The 27,406-nt window shown below is 44.1% G+C and overlaps 1 long non-coding RNA gene across 1 annotated transcript; it reads right to left on the bottom strand.

Annotated features, from left to right (window-relative positions):
* Positions 1 to 17,358: 17,358 nt before the first annotated feature.
* Positions 17,359 to 23,053, bottom strand: LOC120976790 (uncharacterized). Its single transcript, XR_005773184.3, has 5 exons — positions 22,831 to 23,053; positions 20,956 to 21,035; positions 19,997 to 20,303; positions 19,715 to 19,864; positions 17,359 to 19,518 (listed from the first exon to the last, which is right to left on the bottom strand). It is a non-coding gene; the product is annotated as an uncharacterized lncRNA (long non-coding RNA).
* Positions 23,054 to 27,406: the final 4,353 nt, after the last annotated feature.

Here is a 27,406-nt window from a genome sequence, read left to right as displayed (position 1 = left end):
TCGGGTGGCTTTGCTGGTCTTGTTTTACCATTGTCGAAATGTCTTGTAAACCGGGATTCCGAGACTGATCGGGTCTTTCCGGGAGAAGGTTTATCCTTCGTTGGCCGTGAGAGCTTATGATGGGCTAAGTTGGGACACCCCTGCAGGGTATTATCTTTCGAAAGCCGTGCCCGCGGTTATGAGGCAGATGGGAATTTGTTAATGTCCGGTTGTAGAGAACTTGTCACTTGACCCAATTAAAATACATCAACTGCGTGTGTTGCCGTGATGGTCTCTTCTCGGCGGAGTCCGGGAAGTGAACACGGTTGAGTTATGTATGACGTAAGTAGGAGTTCAGGATCACTTCTTGGTCATTGTTAGATGACGTCCGTTCCGTTGCTTCTCTTCTCGCTCTCATTTGCGCAAGTTAGCCACCATATATGATTATTGCCGCTGCAGCTCCACCGCATTACACCACCCTTTCCTATAAGCTTAAATAGTCTTGATCTCGCGGGTGTGAGATTGCTTAGTCCCTATGACTCACAGATTCTACCAAAACAGTTGCAGGTGCCGACGATGCCAGTGCAGATGATGGGGTCGATCTCAAGTGGGAGTTCGACGAGGAACGTGGTCGTTACTATGTGTCTTTTCCTGATGATCAGTAGTGGAGCCCAGTTGGGACGATCGGGGATCTAGCATTTGGGGTTGTCTTATTTTCATCTGGATCTTGACCGTAGTCGGTCTATATGTTTGTATTTTGGATGATGTATGATTAATATTTATGTATTGTGTGAAGTGGCGATTGTAAGCCAACTCTTTATCCCATTCTTGTTCATTACATGGGATTGTGTGAAGATGACCCTTCTTGCGACTAAACCACTATGCGGTTATGCCTCTAAGTCGTGCCTCGACACGTGGGAGATATAGCCGCATCGTGGGCGTTACAAGTTGGTAATCAGAGCCATCCCCGACTTAGGAGCCCCCTGCTTGATCGAATCGCTGGCATTGTTGAGTCTAGAACAAAAATGTTTTGAGTCTTAGGATTATATATATCGGAGAGTAGGATTCTTTTTACTCCTCAGTCCCTTCGTCGCTCTGGTGAGGTCTCCTGACGTAGAAGTTTTGACTATTCTCTCCTCAAATTTCACTAAAAAAATTTTAGGATCACGCGGGTATCTTGGAATCGTTCCGATGGTTTTGTGACGAGAACATTGTTCTTGGTGATTCCTGACATTTAGGGGTTGTGGCAGTGTCCCGGGGAGTTGAGCTCCGAGGTGTTGTCGTCACAATTTTATCGTTGGAGTTCTGGAATACCTGAGTTTCGCCGACATCGAAATCTCTTTTATGCAGTTGTTGGTGAGATCACCTCGACGCCACCCAGTACTGGGGCGGGAGTTCGGGAGTATTGCCATAACTTGTATAACGGATGTTTTTCGAAGGTTGAGGTAAACGATTTCCGAAGATTTATTGGTTATATGTTGACGGATGGATACAGCTGGATCTAGGGATTGCTAGTTTGGGTGATATATTTTGTGTCCCCTGTATCCCCAACACCAGATTGCATAACCGGAAAGTTTTGGGAGTTTATAAGTGGGAATTCAAGTAGCCTTAGGATATCTTTCCGACAGACGCATGATATGAGATTGGGGTTCGACGTCTAGTGGTCCGCCTGTACACGGTTGATTTTAAAGTGGTCTCGTAGTGTCTTAAAGAGTCCATGGCTATGCCGACTCGGGGACGCTTCGTATGTCATGTGCACAGCCTTGTACATGATGGTGCTGTACGATTGAGCCCGTGTGGGCCCCACCATGAAAACTTCGGACAAAACCTCTATCATATGTTTGTTCCGGCTTATTCTGCAAGCCAATACTTTGTGTTGTTTTGAATTGTGGTATTCGAGTTCCTTCGAAGTCATATGTTGATTCCATATCTTTTTCAAGTGGCTTCTCAACTTATGGAAGTGTGATGATTTACTACGGAATTCATTCGTTCATCCTCGTTCGAATGTTTATTGTGAAGACTATATGTTGCAATTTCTATCCGTTGATTCTACTTATCTATTTATCTATCAAGATGCTAACGGATGTCACCCTCTTCAGGATGGCTCCGCCAACGCGTCAGAATCCAGATCACAATGAAGGGAGTCAAGTGAACCCTCCGCCACCACCTCCGCCTCCGGAGGCATGGCAAGCTATCATGGCAGCCACCAACGCCAATGCTCAGATGATTCTGCAACTCTTGCAAGAACATACTCAAGGGCAAGGCAATCAAGGTCAAGGCAACAATCAGTTTCACTTCGCTACACTCAACCAGTTTCTCGCAAATCAGCCCAAGTCTTTCAGCTACTATGCCGAGGCCACGGATGCCGATGATTGGCTCGTGGACATCAACAAGCATTTTGAATGTAACAATGTCAGGCCTGACGACTATGTCAAGTTCGCTTCTTTCCAGCTCAAGGACCAAGCTGCTGATTGGTTTCAGCAATACAAAGATTCCAGAGGAGGTCGTGTGATCACTTGGACTGACTTTTGTCGGGACTTCAAAGCGCACCACATTCCACAAAGTGTTGTTGAGAGCAAGCGTGAGGAGTTCCGCAATCTCAAGCAAGGAAACATGTCTGTGTATCAATACAACATCCAGTTTCAGAAACTTGCTCGCTTCGCTAAACAAGACGTTCCTGATGAAAAGAGCATGATCTATCACTTCAGAGGTGGCCTTAAAGAGGATCTGTAGTTAGCTCTTGTTCTTGTTGAGCCTACTCAGTTTGATCAATTCTACAATATGGCACTGAAGCAAGAGGCTGCTCAGCTCAAGTGTGAGGCTTCTAAGAAGAAAGTCAGAGACACAGTTCAGTCTTCTTCTTCCTCACTTGTGACAGCTAAGCAACAGAAGTTCTGGTTGCCTCCTCCTCCTCCGTTTCGTCAGCCTTATCAGCAGAAGAACAAAGGTGGCCATGGTTCTTCCAACTCTTCCAACTCTGGCTATCAGAACAAGTCTCAGAATCAAGCTCCAAAGTCCAATGCTCCTTATCACCGTCCACTCTCAGAGGTGACTTGCAACAAATGTCAGCAGAAAGGTCATTATGCTAACAAGTGCTTCAACCAAAGGCGCCTGCCTCCTCCTCCTGTCAGATCTTCCAGCAATGCAGTGGTCAAGCATAATCCAAAGTCTGCAAAGGTGAACATGATGAATGCAGCTCAAGCGGAGGAATCTACTGATGTGATAATGGGTAATCTCTCAGTTAATGATATTCCTGCAAAAGTTCTTTTTGATACTGGTGCATCGCATTCTTTCTTGTCATACCCTTTTGCATCGAAGCACAATGTTGACACAGAGATCTTATCCAAAGTTATGCAAGTTGTTTCTCCGGGAAAGCTTTTGTCTTCTAGTTTGGTTGCTCCCGATGTTTCCATCAAGATGGGCGACTATAAATTTCAGTCTTCTCCAATTGTTCTTGGTGACTCGGATATTGATCTAATTCTCGGGATGGACTGACTTTCTAAGCACAAGGCTCAACTTGATTGTGCAACCAGGGAAATTCAATTGACACACTCGTCTGAGGATGTGATTATTTATGCCGCTCGTGATGAAACCATTCGGTTTTTCTCTCTCAATGAGAAGGGCGAATTGAATGCCATCTCTCAAATTCCAGTCGTTTGTGAGTATCAAGATGTCTTTCCAGAAGAGCTTCCGGGTATGCCTCCTCATCGGCAAGTTGAGTTCGTTATCGAACTAGAGCCTGGCACTGAACCCGTTTGCAAGCGTCCATACAAGCTTGGACCAAACGAGCTAAAGGAATTGAAGAAACAGCTCGATGAACAAGAGCGTCTGGGTTTGATCAGACCGAGTTCTTCTCCATGGGGTTGTGGTGTTCTTTTTGTCAAGAAGAAGGATGGCACGGACCGACTTTGTGTCGACTACCGTCCATTGAACAAGAAGACAATCAAGAACAAGTATCCACTTCCCAACATCAATGAGCTATTTGAGCAACTCAAAGGTGCTAAAGTATTCTCGAAGCTTGATCTTCGTATGGGTTATCATCAGATTCGCATTCGTGAAGAAGATATTTCCAAGACAGCATTCAGAACAAGCTTTGGTTCTTATGAATATACTGTCGTGTCTTTCGGCCTTGTCAATGCTCCTCCAGTATTCTCTCGGATGATAAATTTCATCTTCAACCCCTATACCAATGAAGTCGTCCTGGTGTATCTCGATGATATCTTGGTCTTCTCCAAGAATAAGCAGGATCATGCCAAACATTTGCGATTGGTGCTCGACAAGCTCAGAGAGTATCAATTCTATGCGAAGTTCTCCAAATGTGAGTTTTGGCTCGATGAAGTTCTTTTCCTTGGTCACATCATCTCTGCCAAGGGCATCGCTATTAATCCCGAGAAGGTGTCCGCAATTGTGAATTGGGAACCTCCTCAGAATGTCAAGCAGCTCCGCAGTTTTCTTGGTCTTGCAAGCTATTGACGAAGATTCGTTGAGAATTTCTCCAAGATTGCAAAGCCTCTTTCCAACCTCCTCCAGAAGCATGTGAAGTATGTCTGGTCTCCAGAGTGTGACGTTGCTTTCAACACTCTCAAAGAGAAACTAGTCACAGCTCCTGTCTTGACTCCTCCTGATGAATCCAAGCCGTTTGAAGTTTTCTGTGATGCTTCTCTCCAAGGTCTCGGTGCTGTGTTAATGCAAGAGAAGAAAGTTGTGGCCTATACCTCTCGTCAGTTGAAGCCCAACGAGAAGAACTACCCCACTCACGATCTTGAGTTGGCGGCAGTTGTCCATGCATTAATAACATGGAGACATCTCTTGTTGGGAAGACAAGTGGACATTTTCACTGATCACAAGAGTCTCAAGTATATCTTCACTCAGCCTAACCTCAACCTCAGGCAGACTCGATGGGTCGAAATGATTCAAGAGTACAATCCGAGTATTGAATATACTCCAGGCAAAGCAAATGTCATTGCAGATGCTTTAAGCAGGAAGGCTTATTGCAATAGCTTAATTCTCAAGCCTTTCCAACCGGATCTTTGTGAAGCTTTCCGCAAGCTGAATCTCCAAGTTGTTCCTCAAGGCTTTCTTGCCAACCTCATAGTATCTCCTACTTTGGAAGATCAAATTCGTGAGGCACAACTCCTTGATGCCATGGTGAAGAAGGTGAAACGTGGTATCAAAAAGGGTCTTTCCAAATACAAGTGCTATCGCATTGATGACAGAGACACTTTATTCTTCGAGGACCGGATTGTGGTTCCTAAAGGTGATCTAAGGAAAGTCATTATGAACGAGGCGCACAATTCTCTCCTTTCCATTCATCCTGGAAGTACGAAGATGTATCATGACCTCAAGCAGTCGTATTGGTGGACTCGAATGAAGCGAGAAATTGCTCAATTCGTAATCGAACGTGATGTCTGTCGAAGAGTGAAAGCAGAACACCAACGACCAGCTGGTCTCCTCCAACCTCTTGCTATCCCAGAATGGAAGTTTGATCATATCGAAATGGACTTCGTGACTGGATTTCCAAAGTCCAAGCGCGGAAATGATGCTATCTTCGTTGTCATTGACAAGCTTTCTAAAGTGGCTCATTTCCTTCCAATCAAAGAATCCATCACAGCAGCTCAGCTGGCAGAGCTATACACCTCCAGAATTGTCTCCTTGCACGGCATTCCACAATTGATTTCTTCTGATCATGGAAGCATCTTCACCTCTAAGTTCTGGGACTCCTTCCAGAAGGCCATGGGCACAAACATTCGCTTCAGCACAGCTTTCCATCCTCAAACTAGTGGACAAGTCGAGCGAGTCAATCAAATTCTTGAAGATATGCTCAGGGCTTGTGTCATTTCCTTTGGCATGAAATGGGAAGATTGTCTTCCTTATGCTGAATTCTCCTACAACAACAGCTTCCAAGCGAGTTCGGGCAAGGCCCCATTCGAGATTCTCTATGGCAGAAAGTGCCGTACTCCTCTCAATTGGTCAGAGACTGGTGAACGCCAACTTCTTGGCAATGACTTAATCACTGAAGCTGAAGAAATGTGTAAAGTCATCCGTGATAATCTCAAAGCCGCGCAATCGCGCCAGAAGAGTTACTATGATAGTAAGCACCGTGATTTGGCTTTCGAGATCGGAGACCGTGTCTACCTCCGCGTCTCTCCAATGAAAGGCACTCGTCGCTTTGGTATCAAAGGGAAGCTTGCCCCTAGATACGTGGGTCCTTTCAAGATCATTGGCAAAAGAGGCGACCTCGCCTATCAACTTGAACTTCCTTCCAACTTCGCGAACGTGCATGATGTGTTCCACGTGTCACAGCTCCGCAAGTGCTTCAAGACGCCTGAGCGCACTATCAACTTCGAAGAGATTGACCTCCAAGAAGATTTTTCTTATCATGAGCACCCCGTTGCTATTCTTGAAGAAACTGAGCGCAAGACTCACAACAAGTCAATCAAATTCCTGAAAGTGAAATGGTCGCACCATTCCGACCGGGAAGCCACCTGGGAACGCGAGGACCATCTCCGTTCCGAATATCCGGAGTTCTTTCAGTCCTAGATCTCGGGACGAGATCCTCTCGTAGTGGTGGAGTGTTGTAACACCCCGTTTGTAACTTGCCATATTTGTAACTCCGACTCTTGCCATTTCCGGCTATGTGTTATGATATTCCCTCCGTGGTCGGGTTTTGTCTTTCGTTTTATTTTTTGTCATGTCTTGCATTTTCATATCATGTCATCATGTGCATTGCATTTGCATACGTGTTTGTCTCTTGCATCCGAGCATTTTCCCTGTTGTCTGTTTTGCAATCCGGTGCTCCTATCTCCTCCGGCGCATCCCTCTTGTTTTCTTTCATGTGCAGGTGTCAAACTTTCTCGGAATGGACCGAGGCTTGTCAAGTGGCCTTAATATACCACCCGGAGACCACCGGTCAAGTTTCGTTCCATTTGGAGGTCGTTTGGTACTCCAACGGTTAACCGGGCATCCGCAAAGTCCATTTGAGTGTCCAGCAAAAAACCCCTCAAAATCAGCCCAAAACCCCTCCAAGTCATCTCCATGCTCTAGGTCGTTCGATCACGATCGTGTGGGCGAAAATCGCACCTCATTTGGAGCCTCCTAGCTCCCTCTACCTATAAATATGTGGGCATCCCGAAATTACATTCGCAGTCTCCCGTAACCCTAAAATCCCCTCTCCGCGGGCGGACGCGTCCAGAGCCCGCCGGACATCCGCGTCGCCGCCCCGAGCCAGTGGCGAGCCGCCACGTGGCACCCGTCCGCCGCCGCCGCCGCGGCCCGCCTAGCCCGCAGCTGGCCCGCGCGGCCCGCACGCCCGCCGCCGCTGCCTCCCGTGCCCGCGCCCGCCGGCTTCCTCCGCCGCCGTGCAAGCCTGCCGGCCCCGCCGCCCTCGCCGTCCGCCCCGCCGCCGTGCTCGCCGGCCAGTGCCCGCCGTCGTCGCGCCGCCCGGAGCCGTGCCCCCTCGCCGCCGCCGCCGTGCTCCACCGCCGCGCCCTCCGGCCTCCCCTCCTCCTCCAGTGTCGGTCGCCATCGCCGGCCACCTCTCCTCCTCCGGCCGTCGCCGGCGAGGCCGAGCACGAGCCGCGGGCTCGATCCAGATCCGGAGCCGTACGGTTGACTTTTCCCCCGAGCCCCTCAAAATTTCCTAAGTTTTTGCATTTTTCTAATATTATGTGCACTTGTTCCTCGTTGCATAACTCCTTGCTTGTAGCTTCGATTCGCGCGTGTAATATGTCAAATTGTTCGTCTCGTGATGCTCTATATTTTGTCCAATTGCAGCATGTTCATTACGGGTCATCTGGATGCCCAAATCTCTGTTGGAAGAGGGCTAGTTGCTGTTATCTGCTGGTTCTTAGCAGAACTTGGGGATTTGTCATTTTTGTATCATTTATTCTGTGCATCTTACGAGTATGAGATCTACATGTGTTTTGAATTATGCCATGCCATCTTTCCAAGGGTGTATGCCATGTATTTTTGTGATCTATGTGGTGACTAGCATAAGCATGCAAAGTAGGCTCCATAATGTTTCTGATTTCAGGGACAGTGATTTCTCCAAGTCCTTGTCTGCTGTTATTTTGTTGCCATGTAAACTTGATTCTACAGAGGGATCCATGCATATTTTGGAGATGTTCAGTAAGGATGTTTTGTAGCTATAGTTGTAATTGATCCATTACTGCCATTTTTTGCAATTATGGAGTGCCATAGCATGAATCATTCTTGCTCTACTTTTACTATAAAATATTTCTGGCAGATTCTTAACATGATATACAATTTTGCCAAGCTTATTGTAGTTGATCCATACATGCTATGCTATTGTTCTTGCCATTGTTAGCTTCATAAACATGCCATCTTGCTGTAGGTATGATTGGTTTGTCATGCATTGCTCTGTAGTGAGTGCATGAAGCTCACAAAGAGGCCTATATATTATTATTTCTGCCATGCTCTGTTTTCTGCCAAGTCTGAAACCTGATAACGAAACTTGCTATGTTTACGTGCTTGCCATCATATCTTCTGTTCCTTTTCGGCTTATGGTCAGTAAGGGACTTTTGTCATATGCATTTAGTAGAACACTACCATGGCTTGTTTTGCTATGTTAAATTCCTGTAGCATGTTGATTTCGTGCTCTGAACATTGCTACCTGATGCTATTTTCTGCTATGTCCAGTTTTTCACTAAGTCTGTGATCCTGTTATCTTTTGCACTTTTGCCATGCTTGTTTGAGCTTCATATGTTGTGATCTAGCCGTAGCTCAGTGTTCATCTTTTGTCAATAACCTCCTGTAGATTACTCCCATGTGCTTTGTTGCTATGTTGGGGTGCTGTAGCATTGTTGTTTGTTCCATTTTAAGTGCTATCATGCTGTTAATCGCAGATTCGTGTCATTCTTGTTTTGCTTGCCATTTGCAAACCGTGCATCCGTTTCCGGTGATCTTTATATCGATTTCGACCGAAATCATCTCATCTTCCCAGTGGCATGATTGGTTTGCCAAGTTACTGCCTTGTTCATCTTTTTCCTTCCGGAGGACGCATATGCATCACACATCATATCTTGCATATCATACATGTTTTGCATCATGTTGCTTGTGCATTTCTCGTGGTTGATTATGGTTCCGTTTGTTTGTGTTCTTGTCTTGGGTAGAGCCGGGAGACGAGTTCGTGAACGAGGAACCTATTGAGTACGCTTACGAGGATCAAGCTTTCGACAACTCTGAGAACCTTGCATGCAAGATGACCACCCCTCGAAATCACTTCTATCTTTGCTTTGCTAGTTGTTCGCTCTATTGCCATGCTACGCTACCTATCACTTGCTATATCATGTCTCCCATTTTGCCATGTCAGCCTCTAACCATCCTTTCCTAGCAAACCGTTGTTTGGCTATGTTACCGCTTTTGCTCAGCCCCTCTTATAGCGTTGCTAGTTGCAGGTGAAGTTGAAGTTTGTTCCATGTCGGAACATGGATATGTTGGGATATCACAATATCTCTTATTTAATTAATGCATCTATATATTTTGGTAAAGGGTGGAAGGCTCGGCCTTATGCCTGGTGTTTTGTTCCACTCTTGCCGCCCTAGTTACTGATATACCGGGATTATGTTCCTTGAGTTTGCGTTCCTTACGCGGTCGGGTGATTTATGGGACCCCCTTGACAGTTCACCTTGAATAAAACTCCTCCAGCAAGGCCCAACCTTGGTTTTACCATTTGCCACCTAAGCCTTTTCCCCCGGGTTTTCGCGAGCCCGAGGGTCATCTTTATTTTAACCCCCCCCCCCCCCCCCGGGCCAGTGCTCCTTCGAGTGTTGGTCCGAACTGAGTAGACTGCGGGGCCCCCTCCTGGAAACTCGAGGTCTGGTTTTACTCGTAGGATGTCTGATCCGGTGTGTCCTGAGAACGAGATATGTGCAGCTCCTATCGGGATTTGTCGGCACATTCGGGTGGCTTTGCTGGTCTTGTTTTACCATTGTCGAAATGTCTTGTAAACCGGGATTCCGAGACTGATCGGGTCTTTCCGGGAGAAGGTTTATCCTTCGTTGATCGTGAGAGCTTATGATGGGCTAAGTTGGGACACCCCTGCAGGGTATTATCTTTCGAAAGCCGTGCCCGCGGTTATGAGGCAGATGGGAATTTGTTAATGTCCGGTTGTAGAGAACTTGTCACTTGACCCAATTAAAATACATCAACTGCGTGTGTTGCCGTGATGGTCTCTTCTCGGCGGAGTCCGGGAAGTGAACACGGTTGAGTTATGTATGACGTAAGTAGGAGTTCAGGATCACTTCTTGGTCATTGTTAGATGACGTCCGTTCCGTTGCTTCTCTTCTCGCTCTCATTTGCGCAAGTTAGCCACCATATATGATTATTGCCACTGCAGCTCACCGCATTACACCACCCTTTCCTATAAGCTTAAATAGTCTTGATCTCGCGGGTGTGAGATTGCTGAGTCCCTGTGACTCACAGATTCTACCAAAACAGTTGCAGGTGCCGACGATGCCAGTGCAGATGATGGGGTCGATCTCAAGTGGGAGTTCGACGAGGAACGTGGTCGTTACTATGTGTCTTTTCCTGATGATCAGTAGTGGAGCCCAGTTGGGACGATCGGGGATCTAGCATTTGGGGTTGTCTTATTTTCATCTGGATCTTGACTGTAGTCGGTCTATATGTTTGTATTTTGGATGATGTATGATTAATATTTATGTATTGTGTGAAGTGGCGATTGTAAGCCAACTCTTTATCCCATTCTTGTTCATTACATGGGATTCTGTGAAGATGACCCTTCTTGTGACTAAACCACTATGCGGTTATGCCTCTAAGTCGTGCCTCGACACGTGGGAGATATAGCCGCATCGTGGGCGTTACAGCTGTACAAGTCAGATCCTGAGGAAAGTTATGGCCAGCGCAAGACCCGAATCCAATGGATTCGAAGATACTGGGCTGAACAGTGGTTCAAGTATAACTTTGTCACTGCCAAAAATGCAGAGAAGAATGCTATCAAGCGCCCATGGGGAGATATTCTGTACAGAAGTCTGCAACCCAAGTCCAAGTCTGAAGCCATTGCTCAAGGCTTCTACCCATGCATGGTCCGAGGACGACAGCCTGAGAATGCTTATCCGACATCAATGCTATGGTGTCGCGAAGACAATCTCTTCAAGCGCAATTTAAGAACAAGAAGGCATTCGGGCTCGACTTCAACCCTGGTCCGTCTGCTCCGAGGGCTGATGGCACCCATGATGCAAATCCCAATATCACTGGCCCCTTTGACAACTTTGATGGCCTTCCCTCTCATATCGCTGCTCAGAGGGCCACGGTGGATCAATCTGCTGATGACGCAGACTCTGAAGATGCGCCAGCACCACGAAAACAGAAGAAGAAGTCAAAAGCTTCAAAGCCCTCTGCTGCTCCAACCGCTTCAACTGTGAAGCCATTGCGGACTGCACCTCCTGAATCCAGTGTGCATTCTGAAGATCTACCACGGGTCTCCAAGTGCACCAAGAAGACAAAGAAGTCCATGAAGAGTTCTGGGCATGAACTAACTCATGCTGCTGTTCTGCGCAATGAAGAGGAAGCCATTGATCTGTCAAGTGATGAAGATCTTGGTGATGAAGCCCTTGAGATGCTTATTAAGAGAAAGCAAGAGGCGAAGATCTTCAACGATCTGCCCCTCTTTGATGTGGACATTTTGAACAATTTCATTGATGAGTGGTTTGATGACCAGAGCATCAGCATTGATGATCTACAGCTGCCTGTGGACATCAGCGTCACTTTTCATGGAGCCATTGCTAATGAGTTGGCCTTGGCCCAGAAGATAGTCGAGCTCAAGAACAAAATTGATTGTGAGAAGGCTCACTTCAAGAAGAACATGGCCAAGCTCAGCGTGGCAGATGTTCAGATCTTCAAGAAGATGTTGCATGATCTCAAGGAACAGTTTCACAAGAAGCGTGAAGAAGCCAAGGGCTCTCGAGAACGCATGAAGTACTTTGCGCAGAAATGTGTTCAAGCACATAATGAAGCTGAAAAGCGAAAGGCTCTTGGGCGTCCTGGCATCGACCCCAAGATGGCTGCCAAACAAAAGAAGTCTACTGTGACACAAACTGAAGCACCAAGGCAGGAAGAACCTCGCATTGTCTTCCCTGCCAGCATGCCAGGCTCGAAGCCTAAGGTCACCTCAGCAGGTTCAGAGCTAAAGAACACAAGGGCAGCTGAAGCCGAAGCCAGGAAACGCAAGCACAAGGATGCTTCTGATGATGTCCCATCCTAGAAGAAGCTGAAGACAAAGTCTTCAAAGAAAGAGTGTGCTGGCGCCACTGAACCCCTCAATGTTGAACCCATCTTTGTTGCCCTTCCAGCTTCAACCAATCAAGAGCGCCAGCTTGTGATCCATGAGCCTGCTTCCACAGAGGCTCATGAAGATGAAGAAGTTCCAGCTGTTAACCCCATCACAGCCGAAGACATTGGTCATGATGACAATGTTGAAGATGATGAAGTCCTTCCTCAGCTCGAGCCCCAGTCGGTATCATCGCCTGCTCCAACGAGCAGTGAACTTATCAGCGTTTGTCGTCCATTGACGCCAATTGCTCAGGATGACTCATTGGCCAAGCACCCCCAGCAAGACACCCCCATTCATGATGAGACACCCAGAACTCCACCACCTCAAGTCACCACTCCGGTGCTTGACGACGACAACTACATGGTGCAGACCACTTCCTCACCAAAGGCGTTGCCCGCATTTCGCAGGCTTCGCAAAGGCCCCAGGCCACAGGTCACCATGTCGAGCATTCCGGAAGGGGAAGCGCACCAAAGCTTAGTAGCACGTCAAGTGTTTCCTGAAGCCACCCCTATAGCGAATGTCTCTGAGTCTAAAGCTAAAGCTGTTGAAGACATTCCGGCTGCATCAGCCGATGAAAATCAAGGAGAAAGAGAAGAAGAAAGAGTTGCCACACCCCCTACTGTTGATCTAGTCATTCTCGAGGAGAATGTGATCGTGCCCGACCCTCCTGTTATTGAAGAAACAGAGGTTGAAAACACTGAGGCTGCCACAACCAATGCTACTGAAGCCAATGACATTGTCATGGCCGAAGACAATGTGGAGCCTGAAGCTGATGTGGTGCCTGAAGCTCATGTACAGCCTGAAGAAAATGTGAATACTGAAGCCACTATTCCACCTCCAAGGCCTCACACCATTGAACAGGCCCTTGATCATGGACAGGTGGTCACTGTAAAATGGCCTATAATGGTCCCTCCCACTACTCCCGGACCACAGTATGACTACCATGTGGAGCACAGGCCTCAAGTTCAGAAGCCCAACCCACGGCTGCCAAGGCTTCCAGGTGCTGCAACAACGCCCGGTTCTTTCAGTGTGAACAGCTTTAGAGCCCACAAGACCTTCTTCGATAGCGCCAAGAATCCCTACTCGAAGCCAAAGATCTCTTCTGATCGATTCTGGAGCCATCAACAGCGCAGCTACTACTCCTGCATTCTATATAATCAAGAGCGAATCTTTCCTCATATGCGTCTGGATTGTGAAGCTATTGCTGGGCTACCTTGCCTTGAAGAAGCGCTGGTCTGCTTTCGGGATGTTGGTCTTCTACCATTCGTTACGGACAAAGAGCATTGGAATGAAGAGCTCCTGCTGCAGTTCTACGCTACACTTCATATTCGTGGCTACAACAGGGATACGAAGACATGGATCCTTGAGTGGATGACAGGAGATGTGCATCATGAAGCCAAACCTCAAGACATCATCGAGCTTACTTCCCTGCCCACTCCAGGTGAGCTGTATGAACCTGGTTGTCAGCTTCACAGAAATGAACTGCAGAGTATTTTTCAGAGGTCTGAGCCCAATATGAGTGAGATGCTCAGCATGATGAAGCCACTGCCCCCGGATGCTGAATACCCCAAAGAGTTCTTCGTGAAAGACCTCGAGTACTTGCCCCGCACAGTTTATCACATTCTGAGGCGTACTCTATGGCCAATCAAGGGACACTCTTCTGAAGCCAACTTGAAGGAGCCATGAAGACTTTGGTATTTTATATCATCAATGGCATCAGATTCAATACCCAGGATTTCTTCATCACACAACTTGCTGCATCTGGGATTGATCTGTTGGGCTTGAAGTTTTATGCTCCATGGGTGATGCACCTGATCAAACTTCATTCTTCTGTTGACTATCAGCTCTCAGCGCGCAACCATCTTGTCTTTCTGCCTAAGGTTGATCTGTCCGTTGTAGCCATCTACTCCGAGCCTGCCAAGGAGCCGCTATATCTTCATAATGTTGATCACCAAAGCTTCACGCAACCCATCGAAGGCATTCATGTTCCCAATGTTGTAACTCCCTCTTATCCACTTGCTGGCAATATGCATGGGCCCCATCGTGCAAACACCAAAGCCACTAACAGCACTATGGCCCAAAGGCCTCGGAAGCGTTCCTGTGTACTCAATGACCGAGAACTTCTTGTGGCCTTACATCAGAAGCATGATAAGCATCTTGACTGGCTCAAGCGTCAGATGCAGAGTATCTTGGTGGACGTCAATCACATTAGAAACTTGGCCACCAAGAACTCGTTTGTAGCCCATGAAGCCTGTCGGCGGTCTTGGAAGAGTCTCACGCTACTATGTCCTTAAGACGATCTTCGCGAAGATGGCTTCACTGAGGGCTTCAAATTTGATTCCAGACCTCCACGCAATGCAAGCTGGCGCCTCACTCCTTCAATTGAAGATTTTGAGCGTTCATCTTCGGCTGCAACTGTTGTTGCGAGAGTCATCGATGAAGAAGACGATACCACTTCACCAACCATGGCTTCACTACATCTCGACACTGCACCAGGCCCCTCTGCACCACCGAACTCCAACGTCGACCCTGCTCCTTCATCTACTCCTGATAGGAACGAGTAGATACTCTATGTCTTCAAACCTTTTTGGTCATTACTGACTAAAGGGGGAGAAGCTTATGAGTTGATAGTCTTCAAGCGGGTCCTTATGGGTGGTTGCATTATTTTTGCCAAGTATTTACAACTCTCGTCTTTTGATACATTTGGTTCTTTGAGTTGTAACACTTAAACTTGATGGTCGTCTGCTACTTTTTCTGCTACCTTGTGATGCGATGATAAATTCCGCATGAAGCCATTCTGCAGACGTCCATTTTTCATTATGCATGTCATTATCTTCGTTATATCTTTATATGCATGATGAATTGTCTTCATAAGTTGAAGAGGATCTCCACAAAGTAAAACCTGCCATGTGCATTTGCATTCAAAATCAAACTACCTATATGCACATCTTCAGGGGGAGCCTTTTGCTTCTTATGAAGACAATGCCTGAATCCTTAACTTTCACATACTTTTATCCCTGTTGAAAACTTCAATCAGTTTGTCATCAATCACCAAAAAGGGGGAGATTGTAAGTGCATCTAGTGCCACCCCTAGTTGGTTTTGGAGTATTGACGACAAACTTGGTTGAGGGACTAATGTGTTTGTGAGAATTGCAGGATAACACAGGTAGTAGTCCCATATTGATTCGGTTTACCTACCAGAGATGCCCCCTAAAAATGTGTGAAGACATTGAAGACAATGGTGGTCTATGAAGATATTCACATTGAAGATTATGACATGAGAAGACATTCACGTGAAGACTATGGAGTGTGAAGACATAGTTGTTTCATTGTTTCCTCTTCTTATTTGTTGAGTCATAGGAACCACTATACTGTTAAGTGTGGTCCAAGTGAACAAAGTTAGAGTGACTGATGTGATGCTCAACCAAATCCTATGTCTTCGAGCAAAGACAATGAGAGAAAATCTTATCCAGAGCTGGATAAGTCAGCTTTACTTGTAGCCCAAGTCAAGCGGCCGCGTGTGTTTGAAATCTGACCGTTGGACACGTGTTAGTTCCTTAGTGACCTAGGGTCATTTCGGACAAATCAGGTCGGGTTGCCTCCTGGTTATAAATAGCCCACCCCTACACCATAAATTGGCGGCTGCTCAGAGTTAGTGCACAGCTTTTGTCGTTTGAGAGCAACCCACCTCCGAAGCATTTGAGAGAGAGGTCCTTGCGAGGACAAAGCCCAAAACACCCAGAGCCAAAGAGTGTTAGGCATCACTGAAGTCTTTCTGTCCGTGTGATCTGAAGACTTGTTACACTTGAGGACTGTGAATCCTCCAGCAGGTTAGGCGTTGCGTTCTGAGCATCCAAGAGTCATTGTGGATTGCCGGTGAACAAAGTCTGTGAAGGTTTGGAAGTCTACCTTGAAGACTTACCAGAGTGATTGGGCGAGGGCTGTGTGTTCTTAGCTCAAGGGGAATAAGGTGAAGACGCGGTCTTCTGAGTTGAATCTCAGCCTCCCTAACCAGACGTACAGTTGTCACAGCAACTGGAACTGGTCCAACAAATCCTTGTCCTCTCCAAGCAACTGGTTCTATCCTTTACCTCTCTTTACTTACAGTTTGTCTTTGTGAAGTCATAACCTGCCTGCATGATCTGATTGTCTTCACTGTGTGAAGACTGTTGTTGTTTGGCTTCATACTATCTTCCATCCTGATCCATACTACCTAGCTGCTAATAGTCTTCGTGCTTTCACTTCATTGCTTACTTGACTATGGCCTGTCTAGTGTAGTCTACCTTCCGCTGCATATTAATAGGTTTATTTCTACTATTTGTCTTCAAAGCCCCCGTGTTTTGAAGACCTTCCTAAAAATCGCCTATTCACCCCCCCCCCTCTAGTCGATAACTAGCACTTCTCAACCAGTATGTATGTACACGTTCACGACAAGACAGACAACGCTACGTACGCTTCGATCGGGTGGGTCCCAGCTACCAGGGATGATAAGGACGCACTTCCTTGCATGAGAAGATATAGCTGCTGGGTCCCAGCTGTCAGGGGGAGGAATCATTTTTCCCCATAATAAGGACGCACTTCCTTGCATGCGAAGATGTAGCTGGTGCGTCCCAGCTGTCAGGGGGGAGAAAAAATTATTTTTCAGGGTAAAAAGGATGCAGTTGCATGCATGCGTCCATGGGCATGGTGCGTCCCCACTGTCAGCTTCTCACGTACAGTCATCTTTCGATAACTCTCGTTTGTTGACCATGTTGACCACACCGTGCTGAGCGCACCAAAGCCGGTGGATGACGGCGAGGCCCCAGACTGGAACGACCCAGAGATGGGGAAGACGCGGCAGTGGAGTCGCATGGAGAGGAGTGGGAAACTTGACTGGTTCAGGTGCGCGGCAGCACTGCCGCCCACGGGAGACAGGAGCAAGAACAGAGGTTGAAGAAGCAGCACGGCTGTTGGACTGGCGGCATCACAGCCGGCCACGGGAGGAGGGAGCAGGCAGTCCCACCGGCGCTGGTTTGGGCGGCTGGAGCAGGAAGATCAGAGATTGAAGAACCACGGCGGCCGTTGGATGGACAACCAACAATCACTGCTCTGTGTTGACTAAGTTGACAAAGCCTTGTGTACGCGCCAAAAAAAATTTAGGCAGTGTCATCGTCAACCTAGTAGGCCCAGAAGTCAGCCTCCAAATCTGTGGAAATCAGCATACAACCCATTTACCATTATTTTCAATAATTTACAGCCCATTTGCTAATTCTTAAGGGTATTTTGAAGCCCATATTCTTTTTATTAGCATTACAGACCATATTCTGGCCACTTCTAAAAAATTCAACGAAGTTTTGCATATTTCGGTGGGGTCCGAACTCTTTTAATCACGAAATTTCTAGTCACGTTAAAAATAAATTTTAAAAATTATATCAAAATAAAATACAAAAAATCTCCGCAAAAAAATGAATGAAATTTAAAATATTGAAACCCAGAAAAACAAAATTTGAATGTAATTGCCGGTTGGCTTTGGTTTAAAATTTTACAGCCCATTTCTTACTACTTATAGCCCATTTTCTGGGGAAGCCAAATACATCCCTCCATTTTACATACCATTCACTACCAAAAGAATATTTTTTCATCCAAAGTATAGAGTGCATGAAAATTTAGTCATTTTAAGTATAGATGGACAACATACATTATAGCTCAAAGTATAGAGTGCATGAAAATTCAGTCATTTTAAGTATTCGAGCGATTGGGCAAGAATTATCAGTAATATGGAGGCTATAAACTAGGTCGTTGGACCAATATTAAGTGATAAGAGTAAGATTTTTTTCCATTTAAGCATTGTCGGGATTGGTTTATCTATTTAAGTTTCTTTTGTTTCTTAAATCTCAGTCACATTTTTATAATAACATTTCACCAAAATATCAAACCTACAAAGGACCAAGCAAAGTGGATCACCTTTTTCTAGGGCTTTTTCGCCTCTCCCGGCTTCTGATTGAGAATCAGTGGCCACATAAAAACAGTGCCCATGTTAATGAATGTCTACAGTAACCATGCTACAATGTCAATCCACGAAGTGCTTCCTACAACCATTGATTTGGGAAGTCCAATTTCGATCCAAATGGAAAGTTACGTCGTGGATCTCTGTCCGAGTTTGAAATAGGTATGTTAACCAGTCAAATTGAGAATAAAGCAAGCTCCACCAAGTTAGGACACATAAGGCCTCAATTGTTAATCGTGCGTTCTTTAACTCATCATCAGAAACTTAAGTATAAATTACAAATGCTTGGACTGGCCTTCATGCTGCTCAAGGCAGCGTAAAGTTATGTTGAGACAAAGCAAAAGTGAAATGTTGCAGCAATTGTGATGGTCATATACGCCTTAGATGGAAAGCGAATACAAAGTTTAAGTAGGATTATTCAATATAAGACAAAAAAATATTACCAAAAACATAAAATCCTTGATAAATATTTTGGCCATAGTATAGTTATGTAGTGGTGAATTAACTGGGTATGAGTAGCAGGCCACACGGGGCAGGAAAAATAGCACAAACACTCTAATATAGGAATACACTACAAGGTTTTTTGTTGTTTCTAGAAATCATTATTTTTAAAATTAAGTTGAATAGCGGCAAATGTGTGGGCAACAAATTGTTTGAGAAAACAACAAAATTCCATAAGTAATTTTGTTATTAAGTTTTCTATAATCGAAATTATCTATCTAATAGCACAATAACATATTAAAGTATGTATCACAAACAAGAATAACAATTAATAAATCTAGTCGCGCAAATGTGCGTGTCACCCTGCTAGTTCATACATAACTAAGCATCTGAACATAATTCCAAAGGAAGACCATACATAATTGCATATAACTAACATAGTTTGCCCCCAAAAGATCAAGCTCGGAACCACCAACAGTCATTCCTACCACTATCACTTGCATCAAGGTCAGAAGCATAGCATTTGCACATAGATGATCTGTTGCAACACAATGGACACCGGTCTGTAAATGGGTTCTTTGAATGTGATGAGAACAACATTGCCTTCAATAAGAGAAGCGGCTGAGAAGAACTCGTTGAAAGTGTTCTTCTAAATCCCCATCCTCCCATCTTGCTTGCAAATAGAAAATGACGAAGGAGTGATTACATGCACACCCTCATCCATAGCTTCTAGAGTGACAAACGCATTCATAGGCACATCAACAAATGTCTTCAATCTTCAAACAACAGCCTTGGGGAATTTCTAAAAATAAATAAAAAATAATATAATATAAGGTTAAATTGATCTCTAAAGATTCATAAAATAATTAAATAGCAAGATGGACACTGAAAAATATAGACTAATCAGGCACTCATGCTCAACTAGAAAATCAAAAAGTTCAACTAATCAGATAACCCTAAAAAACTAACAACAAAATCATTCACAGCAACTTACCCACCATGATATGCTTGTTGATGTTGGTGACAGTAATGAGATGCACAAATGGGCGGCAACGTAGGAAATTGTCTTGAAAGAGACACCGAAGAAAGAAGCGAGCCTCATGATAGTTAAACTCTATTTGCCGAGAGAAGACAGCAGAGCCAACATACTGTAATTATCATTAGACAAATTTTCAAAAGCTACGAAACAAAACCAAAAAAGTTATACACATATCACAGATAATATTAAGCATGAAAATTTAAAACCCCACTAAATTAATTTGAAAAATTCAAAAACTTACCAACACAAAGAATAGGAAGCAGCCTTTCTGCACCCTGATAAGTGTCCACTTTCAGATCAAAGGTCATATGGTCCAGAGAGAACACTATCCGTTCTCCAGCATGAAGACCATAGTCATGAGTTAACTCAAACCAAGCATTGCCATAAAACTTGGTAAAATTGGGTCAATGCTTAAACAAAGCAAGGTAAGACCTTCCTTCATAAGTAAGAAGAGCAGGCTCAACCTTCTTGTACTGTAACATCGTAGCAGCATCCCTCTGCTCATCAATGTAATAAGCTACAAAAGCTCTAAAATTGCAGGGAATGTACTGCAATATAAAATAAATATAAAAATACAATAAGATACTCAATTACCTAAAAAATGCAAAACAATACTAAAGAAATTGCACAATAACAAATTCAGCAAGCCATAAATTGAAATGAAGCAAATAATTACCAATATCACTCTCGTATTAAACTTCTAATTGAAGAACTAATTATGTTATAAGATGAATAAAAATTCAACTAACAATGATGTCACCTATAAGATTGAATTTACCTAAAGAATGCAAAACATTACTGGATAAATTGCACAAACCCGAAATAGAGCAAGCTCTAAAAATGGGAAATGAAGCAAAGTATTAATGATAACAACCTCATATTAAACTTCTAACTGAATAGCTAATTAATTTATAGGTTGAATACCAGCTGAACTCACAATGACATCACCTATAAGATACTAAAATACCTCAAACATGCAAAACATTACTTCACAAATTGCACAATACCAAATTCAGCAAGCTATAAGCAGAATGAAGCAAAAAATTAGTAATATCAACCTCGTATTAAAATTCTAATTGAATAACTAATTAATTTATTAGTTGAATTTCATATTAATTAAACTCACAATTACATCACCGGTAACATACTAAAACAATAAGAAATTGAAAAATGTTACACTTATCAATAAAATCAACTCACCATGTGCCTAAACTCCTGGAGAACTAGATCACCTGGCTCACAGGGTCCATCCGGATTATGGCAGATAGGGCAAACCATGCCTACATAAAGGAAAAAAAGAAGCCTTAATATAAAAAGGAACTCATCAAAGGGAAAACCACAAAATAGGTTAAAAGGGTAGCATCTAGGTAAATTTATAGCAGCAACAACAATAAAAACTACCTAAAACTAAACAACATCACAAAGCTCATAGAAAAAATAGCAAACAACAAGCAATGCAACTAGCTCTCACCAACTACAGCAACTATCCCACAATAATAGAATTAACTATCACTAGTCAAACTATCAAAATATTAGAAAAACTAATGGAACTATCAAACCATTCAACTGCACAAGAAGGGTTAAGAACTTACACAACATCATTATCAGCAACAACATCTACAGACTGGAGCAAAGCATATTCAAAAGAAAGAGAGCAACAGATTAGTAGGAGTCTTGGCCGAGAACCATTGTTGGTGCAATTGCAGACATTTGGAATACCATAGAAAAAATATTTTGCATATCATGGGATCCAACCATTGCTACCACGGAGTATAAGATATACTAGCAACAAAGGTAAGTATATTCTAATTTACAGCAGTTAAAACACTACCACATCAAGCATACAAAAAATATGCACAAAAAAGACCTAAGCATCCATTCCTACTCTATGTTGCTCTCCTTCTTTAGGTGCAAAAACACCCACCCCTACTATAGGTTGCACATATTGTAACTACATTATTCAGAAAGTACTAGTTGAACATGGTATTCCCAATGTTTACAATATTCATAAAGTACTATCTGTCTTTAGTTGCACATGAAGGGTTCACAAAATACACAACACCAACAAGCTGCGGCAAAGCATATTCTAAAAACACAAAGAGAAAACAATGTGGTAGGTGTCTTGGCTGAGAGCCATTCTTGGAGCAATTCGCAGACATTGGGAATACCATATCATATATTTTGAATATCATGGGATCCAACAATTGCTACTATGACTTACTGCGATGTCATGATAATTATTACAGATTTACACATGCGGGCTGCACAATTTGCACACAAATAAAATCAGCAAGAACAAAATCAACATGGAGTAAAAGGTATATTAGCAACAAAGGTAAGTACATTCTAATTTACAACAGTTGAAAACTGCCAGAAGAATATAGTTTTTTCATGCACAAAAATAAAACTCAATAAATAAATATACATGACTAGTAATTCACTTAGGATTACTGTAAGTACAGGGATACTCGAAAGATTATAAAGCTCCTACAAAACACTCTGAATAAAGAATTTGATGAGCAAGCTAAGCCTACGAAGTTGAATATAGTAACGTTAAGCCTATGAGCATTTAGAAACACAAATTAAAGGGGATTAAGTTTAAAAAAAGAGGACCTTTAACAGAACTCTCGACAAAAGGTCCGGAAAAAAGCTCACTTTAAGAACCACAAAGACCTAGATTTAACATTAGATTAACCATACACACATTAGATTTAACATTTCAAGACCTAGAAACTCACTTCCTAATCTTCAATCACACCAAATCAACAAAAGATCCAGAAGAAATCTAATAAATCTATAGCACAAGCCTACTCAAGCAATAAAAAACCAAACCCTAAAAATCAAACTACCGCACATCTATTCCACAGATATCATAGCAACTTATTCTAAAAGAAAAAAAGGGAAGAGAAGACACAAATCCTAACCAAAAGAGCAAGATTGAAGCAAAAAAGGAAGATTACGAAAACCCTAACCAAAGCATGCTAAACAAGAACCCTAACCATACATCTCATTCTACCACGAAACACTACAAAAGACATAGAAAGACAAAAAGAAAGATTGAGCGGGTAAAAATACCCAAACAAGCAGATGGAGCACAAAGATCCCTAACCCAAGAAATCCCCGAGAGCAAATCCTGCATATAGAACAACAAAAGGTACAAAACTAACATCTGAATAACCATAAAAGTAGAGCAGATCTGACGAGAAAATGAGAGGGGGGACACAAAGGAGAGGAAAACTCGATGAACCCTAGCTCTGGATCAGAAGAGGAGAGCAACTGAGAGTAGGGGAAGTAACAGACAGGCAAACTGGGGAACGCACCGAAGAGATAAGGCGAAGGCAACAAGGCGATGCAGGCTGGGCTCAGCCTAGTAACGGGCGGCGGGAGCCAAAATGGCGCAACCACAAAATAGAGAACGAGCCCAATACGCAATTCGACTGACCAAAAAAGGGGTCAATTGATTCCACACAGCCCAACTCACCACTGAAACGACACAGAGAACCAAACAGCACAAATCTCAAAGCAGAATCGGACGGCCACAAAATCGACTGATCCAAAAAGAATTTTCAGCCGACTCACATGTAGCTAAAGTGCTAGTGGATTATTCTCCAAAATAAGAAACTAGTGGATGCGATATGAGTGTCAGACTAGCTTTTTTGTTGTTGGTGAAAATGCCAAGAGTGAAGAGTATATGTATCGAATCCAGACCAAAATATCCAAGTTAATTAACTCATCACAGCTTCAAGTTGAAGCTAGGGAAGATTCTTCCGCCAAAAGGAAAAAGGAATACAGGGAAGAGAGCAGGAAATTACAAATAATAAAATACAAGAAGCAAAAGATAGTATCGGAGAGTCAAACTATTCCGCCGATGTCCCTTTTGCCCTCTCCATCGCCTCGCCACAGAACCTGTGTCTGTATAGTGGACATATAAACAGCCTCCAAGCCGTCGAAGCACAGAGCGAGCTACGGCGTACCGATGAAGACGACAGGAGGAGGCAGCGGACAACCAGCCATGTCCGGACTTGTGTTCTTCCTCTTCCTCTTTTCCCTCTTCACTGCCTCTGCCTCGACGACCAAGCAAAGCCAGGTCATCCTCTCGATCAATCCATTTTTCGTTGTTGATCAACAGATTTCTCACGGGTTCAGTTTGATTAGATCATGGCCAGCTCCGTCCTGCCGTTCATGATGCTTTTGTATCGTTTAATTTTGTGTGAGCTGCATGCTTTGCGGAAGGGACGGATACTAAACTTTCGTATCGCCGTTGTGGGCAGGTCTATATAGTGTATCTGGGCGAGCATGCCGGAGCCAAGTCGAAGGGAACCGTCCTTGATGATCACCATGCCCTCCTCCTCTCCGTCAAGGGCAGGTCCGTACGCATCCATTAATGAAGGAACGTATGCATCCATACCATGATCGTACATGGCGGCGCGCACGTCCTCTACATTTGCCGTGCGATTCTTGCTGATAATGGACACTAGCTAGTCCGGCTTCGTGTACAAGTCGCAACTAGTCATTCACACGCTCTCTCTGTGGTTCACCAGCGAGGTGGAGGCACGGGCGTCGCTGCTGTACAGCTACAAGCACAGCCTGAATGGCTTCGCGGCCCTTCTCTCGGACGACCAAGCCACAAAGCTTTCAGGTAGTGTCCTACCGACAGGACTGAGGTAGTGTCTACGGTGACACTAGGGTTTTCTCAAAAATCCATACACGATAAATAATACTCTCTCCGTTCCACAATACATGCCTTTCATTTGTCAAAATGTAGATGTATCTAGACATGTTTTAGTATATAGGTACATCCATTTTTGAACAAACGAAAGTCAAGTATTTTGGAAGGGAGGGAGTAATACTGCGATTAATCCACCACTGTTGCCTCTATGTCTTTGTGCGTTCGTTTGGCTGATGCATGTGGCGTGTCCTGCAGAGAGGACTGAGGTAGTGTCTGCCTTTCGGAGCGACGGGAAGTGGTCCCCCCACACCACGAGGTCTTGGGAGTTTGTGGGCTTGGAGGAAGGGCTCAGCAAGGGCTGGCTGCCGTCTGGCGCTCACGCCGGCGAGAATGTCATCGTAGGCACGCTGGACTCCGGTGAGAAGGCTCTGCTGAATTCTACTGAACTGCTTTGGCAAACAGGGGAAATGAAACTGAACTGCTTTGACAAGAAGCGACTGTTTGACGCTACAGGGATCTGGCCGGAGTCGAGGAGCTTCGGCGACGAAGGGCTAGGGCCAGTGCCCGCGCGGTGGAAGGGAGTGTGTCAAGGAGGAGATTCCTTCAATTCCTCCTCCTGCAACAGGTCAGCTGTGTGGCAAGCTTTTTGTTGGTATAATCAGCTATTAGTAGTGTATTCGTGCGCACTGCATCGTGCATTTTGGTATCGTTGGAAGATTGGTTGGTCGGTTTGTTCGGGCTAGTATATACTAGATCGGTATCGCGCCTTGGCGCGAGGGTGCCGGTCCCGACGTTTTTCTCAAGCAGGGATAACGAAAAAAATATTCACATATAATAGGAGCAAGAGATCATCAATGGATACCGAATGATAGTACCAACACATCTCCATAGCGACCAGAACTATAGTAAACATATTTAAAGGATGCAAATGTTCGTACATGGTAAATTAAAGAATGCAATGTTGGTACAAGGTAGATATTGAGTACAAAAGGATGGATAGACGTGCCAAAGAGGCCGTGTTCACAAAAGAAGAGGGAGATCACACGGTAGTTTACACGGTACATCACAAGAGCTGGTGGCATCATGTATCATCGGGTACTTGCCAGAAGTTAGAATAGGTGATCGGTGACGTCCATCGATGATCAAAGCCATGGCCTTGGTGTGAAGAAAACAATTGGTGCAAACACCTCATGCTCTTGTGCCTGAGACGCCAAATGATTAGATAGGCATAATATATTTGGAAACAGAATGTGCCAGGCCTGCGAGCTCAAAAATAAGAATAACACGATAAGTAAAAATTCAACAGTAGCATAAGCTAATCTGCAAGTTGGTGATATTTAGATTGGTAAATAGATTCATTAGGTGAGTATTCGTACTAAATAAAAATAAATGCCACAACTAAATCACAATCAATAGATCTGGAGTATTCTCTCCGAAAAGGGTATTCACTAGTACAAAACAGGGCTTTCGTCACAGGGCAATATTCACATTAGTCCCGGTTCAGTCACGAACCGGGACTAATGTGAGCATTGGTCCCGGTTCGTGCGGCTAAGGCATTAGTCCCGGTTCACCTGGGCCCTTTAGTCCCGGTTGGTGCCACGAACCGGGACTAAAGGGTGCGATGCCCATTAGTACCGGTTGGTGGCACCAACCGGTACTAAAGGCTTTGAGGCATTAGTACCGGTTCATGGCACGAACCGGTACTAAAGGGCCCATTTTCAAATCTAACCCCCCCCCCCACCGGACCGCCTTTTCAGTTTTAGAAAAAACAAAAGAAAATGATGGAAATGTCAAAAAAATAAAATAAAATAAGTTTCCCATGTGATATGTGGTCTAGTTGTTGGGAAAATTAACAAATATGAATTTTGACTTTATTTGCAAAATCTCTCTGGAATTTCTTAAAATGGGCATAACTTTTGCATACGAACTCGGATGAAAAAGTTTTTTATATGAAAAATCATCTACTCGAAAAGTTACATCCGAATTTAATCGGGGGAACCCCGTTAAACATTTTCAAAATCCTCAAAAACCTAACAGAAAAAAAGATACGGGGCTTTTAAGATCTGGAGAGGCAAAAAAATTCAAAAAAAATCAAATTGTGGTCAAACAATGGTCAAACTAATTATTCTAGAATATTAGTGTTACTAAATAATTATTTCAATTTTTTTTGAATTTTGGTCAAATCTGGTCAAACTGTGGTCAAACAGTGGTCAAACTAATTATTCCAGAAATATTAGTGTTACTAAATAATTATTGTTTTTAAAACAATAGTTTCAAACTCAAACAGTGAAATGTGTCACTTCATGCTCAAGCTAAATTCCTGAGGGTTAATAGAATTGACATCTTACTATTGTCAGAAAGCCAACAAGTGCAGACTTGGAAACGAGGGAGAATAGAACCCAGAAGTTAAGCGTGCTCAGGCTGGAGTAGTGAGAGGATGGGTGACCGTCCGGGAAGTTAGATGATTTGGAATGATAAGGGGTGATTAGAGATTAGAGGATAAATTGAGCAGTGATGAGGGGTGGTGATTAGAGATTAGAGGTTAAAATAATTCAGAAATTTGAAAATTAAAAAAAAATTAAAAAAAATTCGCAAAAAAATTTTCAAAAAAAAAATATCATAAAATTTCCTTTAGTCCCGGTTGGTAACACCAACCGGGACTAAAGAACACCAACCGGGACTAAAGGTGGAGCTCCAGGCTGCGTCCACGTGGACGGCCTTTAGTCCCGGTTCGTGTAAGAACCGGGACTAAAGGGAGGAGGCATTAGTAACGACCCTTTAGTCCCGGTTCAAAAACCAGGACTAAAGGCCCTTACCAACCGGGACAAAAGCCCCCTTTTCTACTAGTGATTCTAATGGACCATGAGACTCTCACAACAATAGAACTGCAGCTACTACTGAAAAAACGAGCATTATTTTTATACACGGACCAAGGAACAGTAAGATTTACTCACAAGAACCCTAGATCGACACTACAAAAGT

This window comes from Aegilops tauschii, chromosome 3, assembly GCF_002575655.3.
Source record: "Aegilops tauschii subsp. strangulata cultivar AL8/78 chromosome 3, Aet v6.0, whole genome shotgun sequence".
Classification (NCBI taxonomy): Eukaryota; Viridiplantae; Streptophyta; class Magnoliopsida; order Poales; family Poaceae; genus Aegilops; species Aegilops tauschii.
Note: the sequence above shows the minus strand (reverse complement) of the source record. Positions and strands in the feature narration are given on the sequence as shown.